The sequence below is a fragment of the Oryzias latipes genome, chromosome 14, assembly GCF_002234675.1.
Source record: "Oryzias latipes chromosome 14, ASM223467v1".
In the NCBI taxonomy this organism is placed as follows: Eukaryota; Metazoa; Chordata; class Actinopteri; order Beloniformes; family Adrianichthyidae; genus Oryzias; species Oryzias latipes.
This window is the reverse complement of record NC_019872.2, coordinates 13,748,827-13,754,826: the sequence shown is the minus strand read 5'-3', so window position 1 is coordinate 13,754,826 and position 6,000 is coordinate 13,748,827. Positions and strand designations below refer to the sequence as shown.

The window sequence follows — 6,000 nt, the reverse complement described above, 5'->3', positions numbered from 1 at the left end:
ACAATGTCATTACTTTAAAAATAAAGTAAAATGAAAGATAAATGTTTGTTTAAGACATAGGGAAAAAGTAAAGTATCGAGTAGTATAGTAAAATAGGTGAAGTATATAGTAATTTCAATACAATTTTATCCATTTATTGAGGTAAAGTAATCAATCACTCTTTACAATTAATTTACCCAACTTCGGTTATGACAGCGTAAGTGGATAGTGCGTCCTTTTAAATCCCCCTCTTGTTGTTTTAATTTGAAAGAGCGTCTCTTTCTCTTCCTCTCCTCCTCCTCTGAGCGCACTCCCGAAGCGCGCGTCTCGCTGACGATCCAGTTCGGTTTTTCCCCGAAGCTCCAAAAATCTATGAAATGTGTTTGCATGTTCCTCGCTGCAAGCGAGGATGTAGAGGTGGGTTTGCAAGGACTGAGAAAGCTCGGGGAACCCACGCGTTCAGGCTCTGAGAAAGTACGTGTTTTCCTCCACATTATTCATGGTCATTTATTTTTTCTTAAAACTAATTCTTTTTCCAGTTGTCAACAAACAGACACTCCGCTGGATTGTTTAATTGGAGGAGAAGCTTTTTTCTCTTTTGCTGCACCTTTCTTTTTTTTCCTTTTTTTAAAAATTCACATTACCTCCACGGCGCGGAAGGCTGGGAGACGGACCGCTCGGACTGTCTGCGCCCTTCCCTTGGCTCGGATGTGCGTCGGTAGGTGCCAGTAACACGGACCGGCGTTTGCAAATAAGCATTGAATACAATAGATTTGGCCGGCTTGGAGGGGGAATCACACTTTCTAAAGTGCACTGAAAGTTGGAATTTCCTCTTCAGATTTGAGTCCCAGCCAGGCGCATCAGAAAAGCTCAATGTGTCGCTGCAGACTGTTGGTACCGCAGACTGGCTGCTGCGCTGTGGTCCCGGAAAAAGCCTCCCGTTGTGGTACTATTGGAATAAACAAGCGGATGTCAGGCAATGCGCTGATGCTTTAGGACACTGCACATAAAAGAAAGACACGTCTTTAAAGTCTAAAAGTGTTCAGAAACGGCATGTTTTTGCTTCCACCAGCTCCAGTTTGGCACAGAGCAGACAAACGCGCACAAGCCCGCAGGTTTTTTTTTAATGAATCAGCTGTTGATACCATGAACTAAAGTTTCATTCGCAATTAATCACGTTAGTTTTCCTAGTAGTTAACTGAAACTTTGATCTTCAGTCTGTATTTCTTTGTAAACAAGTTTGCTAATTGGATAACGCGTGCGTAAAAATCAAAATCAGATTAAATGATTTTTCTCCTATTTCTCGTATTGTTTTATTAGAAAGTTGGCAGCGCTCTTGACTTGACGCGCTCCTCACAGATTCACCCTCCACAGCAACTCTCTGTCTGTGGACGAGTCATGTGAAGTCACGGCGCGCGCTGCATGATTGTTTCCTCCGAAGTTTTCATGCGCGCGGCGTCCTTAGGGAGACAAGGGCGCTGCAGGTTCTGGACAAAGGGGCGCAGCTTTGAATCTAATTATTGCCGCCACGGCTTTACAGTCCGACTGGCGCTTTATGTGCCCATAATGGAGAGCTGCGTGTGCGCGTCCGTCTGCTGGGGAGCTGCTCCGGACCGAACGAGTCAACGCAAAGCGAATCAGACAATGCTCCTCCACCTCCGCTGGAAGCTTCAACCTGGCACCTGCGCATGCAGTGACGTCAGTGATGGCCACTCATTCGGCAATGCTCTTGTGATTTGCACAAGGAGTCATGGACTTTAGAGGGAGAAGCTATAGAAAACATTGATTTAAAGATCATTTGATGGGATTTTAAACACAATTTAGAAGTTTAGCCCATTGACAGAGAGCATACCTCTACTTCTTTGTCCTACCGGGGTTTTTCTAAGGTCTACAGCTTCTATGTCTCTAAATATGACTTAAGAATTAAACCCCTTAACAGGAATATTGGATCTTTGCTGTCAATGCTTCCTCTTTTCCTCCATCACTTTTGATTACATTGAAACCAATGTCTCAAGGACATCTCCATCAAGCTCACATTTAACTGTCTGTGTTTTGGCATCCTAATATCTGAGGGAAAGCATGTTTAAGTCATAAATATGCATTTAAAAAGCTTGTCATGTATTTAAAGCTAAACATTGGAAGGTAACTACAGTTTAGGCATCAATGATGACATCATTTTCTGGGAGAAAGTGGATCTGACTTGTTTAGGTGCTGAATTTGAATGAAAAACAAACTCATCATTTGTGCTTTAGGGGTTTGGTTTTAAAGTTCTGCCAACTTTTTTTTTTTACATGACATGACTGATGCAACTCTGATGGAAATGCTCTGACTCACTCAGGTGTCTTAGGGGGATCTCTATAAAAGTGATCATTTTTGCTTAAGATATAATTCCTAAAACTTTTCCTTTTCTTTTTTGAAGTTACCAGAATGCGGATAAAGCATGTATGTAGTTTAAAGACCCACTTCGATCATCTTTTGATCTATTGTTAAAGCCTTGTCAGTGATCTTTTAATTATGATTATGCAATTTTTAGACAAAAAAAAAAGGACAATTTCTAGGACATATTTGCTGCAGAGTGGCAGTAGTTCATCAGAAAATTCGTTTCTGAGTTGCGGGCAGGACCGTTGGCGTGGAGGTAAGCCTCCGCTCATTTCCCATGATCCCTTAGTTCACACTCTCTCCTGCTAGCTTACAGCCACTCTCAAACCCAAGCTAACATTAGCAGTGCAATAAAAATAATATAAGAGCTAGCTGTACAGTTTTCAGCCAGTTGACAGCTCAGACGAGGAAAAAGAAGATGCACGTGGATCTATGTCTGTAAGTGGATGCGTCAGAATGGAGTGGAGCAGGGAGCTTGTGGCCAGTCGATTTTTGTACATAACAACTACAGGTTTTTTCAAACTGCATTTTTTTCCTCTTCTCTTAAATCACCACTATTTGAATAAAGAAATACTCAGAAACAAAGTTTTAATCCTAATGTTTTATACACGTCGTCTATTATGAGAAAAATGCCACAAGAACATGTTAAAAAACACCAAAAACACAATTTTCATTAGAAAAATATCTTTCATCACGTTGAAAATGATACTGAATTCCCACAAGTGTAAATAGTCAGCTAAGTTCACAACTCACACATTTGGAAACACACTTCCAATAGCTGGTGTTAAAATGGGCAGCAGAGGTGACAGAGCACACAATGCTCACTATAGGTGAGGCGAGATTGAGTTTTTGGTTTGTTCAGGAGGGTTCGTTGCTAATCGAAAGGATTTGGAAGAATCTAAGTGGAAGCCACGATTTTGGCTGTAAATTCTGAAACTCCAAAGCTTTGACTTTCTTTGTTACCTCAATCTGCAATAAAAGTGGTGCTACACACTTCTTGAAGAAAAATAAAGTGCAGCCATCCTGTCAATGTGGCTTTATATTTTCATAACCAGTGATGGGTTTTGTAAAAATCATACTAATCCACGCAGCAAAATATGACAACAGGAGAAACACGGGAAACTAATTCATCTGATTGTTTCACTTTTTTCACATTCCTATTTAAAGTTTAAAAGATTCATAGATTTTTCTTGTATCCATAGTTTAAAAATAATGTAAGAAAAAATCAGTTCATAAATGGATGTAGCTGGCAAATGAAAAAATATAGATAAATGCAAAGTTAACGTGTCATTCAGCATATGATTATATAAATACATTTTAAAATTTAAGCCACAAACAATATTTTTTAGGAGAAATTTAATTTTTTAATTAAATTAAATGTTTAAATGCTAAAGACCATATTCTTCCATCCCACCACAAATCCTTGATATATTGAGTTTGGGAACCACATTTCAAGGAAAATTATTTTTAAAACCATTTGGAGTGACCCACATATTTATTTAGGAAAAAACAGGTTTTATAACATTTTTTATTTAAAAACTTTTTTTATGATAAGTTTTAAAGTATCTTGACCTGATTATGTAAGGAGAACAACAGTTTTAGAGGGAGACAGACTTCACTTTTGTCAGTTGCATTTTCCGCTGCTTTGTCTGTTTCACAACTGCATAAATCCACACTTAATGTTAATGTTTTTATCTCCATCCACACTACTAAAAACTTTGTTCTGTTAGACATCATTAGATTGACACAGTTTATCTAAATGGAGTCACACATCTGATAGAGACCGCAGGCTTACTCTACAGACCCACTCCGATGAAAATAGTGTTTTTGATGTTTTAAGCATGTTCTGATGCATCTACTTGCAGACGACTAGATCCATGTACATTGTCTTTTTTTTGTCAGAACTGGCATCTGGTTTAAAACTATATGGCTAGATAGCTCCAGTATTGCTCGCCAGTTTTGTTGCACCCCTAATGTTAGGTTGGGGATGTAAAGGGCTATAAGCTAGTGGGAGCGTGCAAACAGATAGCTCAGTTATGGGTGACAGGAAGAGGGAGTGGGGTTTCTTTGCACCAAAAGTCACAGTCACAACTCAGAGGCAAATTTCTGGTAAACTACTGCCGCTCTGCAGAAACTATGTCCTAGAAAACCACACAGTTATTTTTAAATTTTGTCTAAAAGCAGCATATTCATAATTAAAAGACCACTGGGAATGCCTTTACAATAGATGAAAAGATGATCGGAGTGGGCTTTAAGAAAAAACTGGCAGCTGCCAATCAGATTGTGGATAATTTGGTTCCTTGCCCTAACAATTGGATGCATGCATCCACCAATGAGTGCAACATACCAACATACATGTCAAATGTCATCCAAATGGGTTTTTTTTCTAAAAGGATTCAATAGTGAAAATCAAGTGTAAAATGTCTTGACAGCATTTTGAAAGCTAAAACTGAAACAGCATGTAGCGTTTCTAATTATTTAAACATACTTTCTGAATAGAACACTTCCCCTACAGCAGCACACTGCCGTTATATGGATTGTTTATAAAGCTGTTCCTGTAAAGGATCATATTATAAGAGTTTGATAAATCAGGCATAGCAGATGTGACCAGTCTGGACCTGTCAAAGCAGCTAGGAGTACACACTACACCTGAGTTTTGGATCTAAAATGTGGTTGTTCACACATCACCAACGCACAATGGCCAACAAATTGTTGGAAAGAATTGCTGTTAAACCATTTCAGCCCAAATTATTGGATCATACATCAATAGCACATGTGAACACTACATTACCCATAAACACTAAAGATAAAAAATTAAAAGGAAACAATAAACTATCTTAGATACTGTCTATTTCTTGATCTATACCTGTGTTAAACCGGTCTGTATAAGCTAAGATTTGGGGTCAAAGAAGGACTAGGCTACTAGGAGAAAAAAGTGATGAAATTAGAGGTCAGGGTAATTCACAGGACTATTTTCTGCTCAAGTAGAGATGTAATTGTTCATTAGACAATGTGCTCATAAGCCCTTTCTGTCATTGTTGTGTTGAAGGGACATAAGAGGCCATGATGGTGGAAGTGAAGAAAAGTAATTAGCTGAAAATTCTGCCATGCTTAAGATTTATGATGATAGAAAGAGTGTGACTGACAGGGGTGAGGGATATGTGGCACATCAACAAATCAGCAGTGAAGGATGAGGCTAAAAAACCGTTGTTGCCTCTGCTTTGAATTCTATACTCTGAGAAAATCCATCAAAGTTTAGCTTCTAAAAAAATTGTCATTCTCGTTGTATTACTATATTTTTGTCATCCAACACATTACTGCTGAGAGTTTAAAGCACTTCCTGTTCCTAAAGTTTACAATTTTAAATGCACTACACTTTAGGAACTGGTGTTGTAGGATCCAGTGTGCAGTAGACCAGGCTTGGTGTCAGAAACCTAAATGTTAAATTAATAAAGTAGACGATGGGATAACCACGGACGCAACAAAAAGGTGACAAAGCATATGACTTGACAATGAAGAACTGAAAACCAGACATTTAACCCTGTAAAGCCAACTATATTAAATTGTTTTGGAGTTCAGGTGTTTTTTAAACCCTTTAAAAAATCCACTTATTTATTTATTTATTTATTATTATTATTATTA

The 6,000-nt window shown here is 38.4% G+C and overlaps 1 protein-coding gene across 3 annotated transcripts in view; it reads left to right on the top strand.

The window, feature by feature from the left end:
* The first annotated feature begins 307 nt into the window (after window positions 1–307).
* The window catches only part of LOC101164083 (CXXC-type zinc finger protein 5), a 29,114-nt gene continuing 23,421 nt past the window's right edge, over window positions 308–6,000 (top strand). The window contains exons 1-2 of one of the 3 annotated variants that reach the window (XM_020708873.2): window positions 310–453; window positions 519–697. The gene's annotated coding sequence lies outside the window, so the exon portion shown is untranslated. Of the gene's footprint in view, window positions 698–6,000 lie in introns of all 3 variants that reach the window. The other 2 variants (XM_011483501.3, XM_020708874.2) reach the window with 2 other exon arrangements.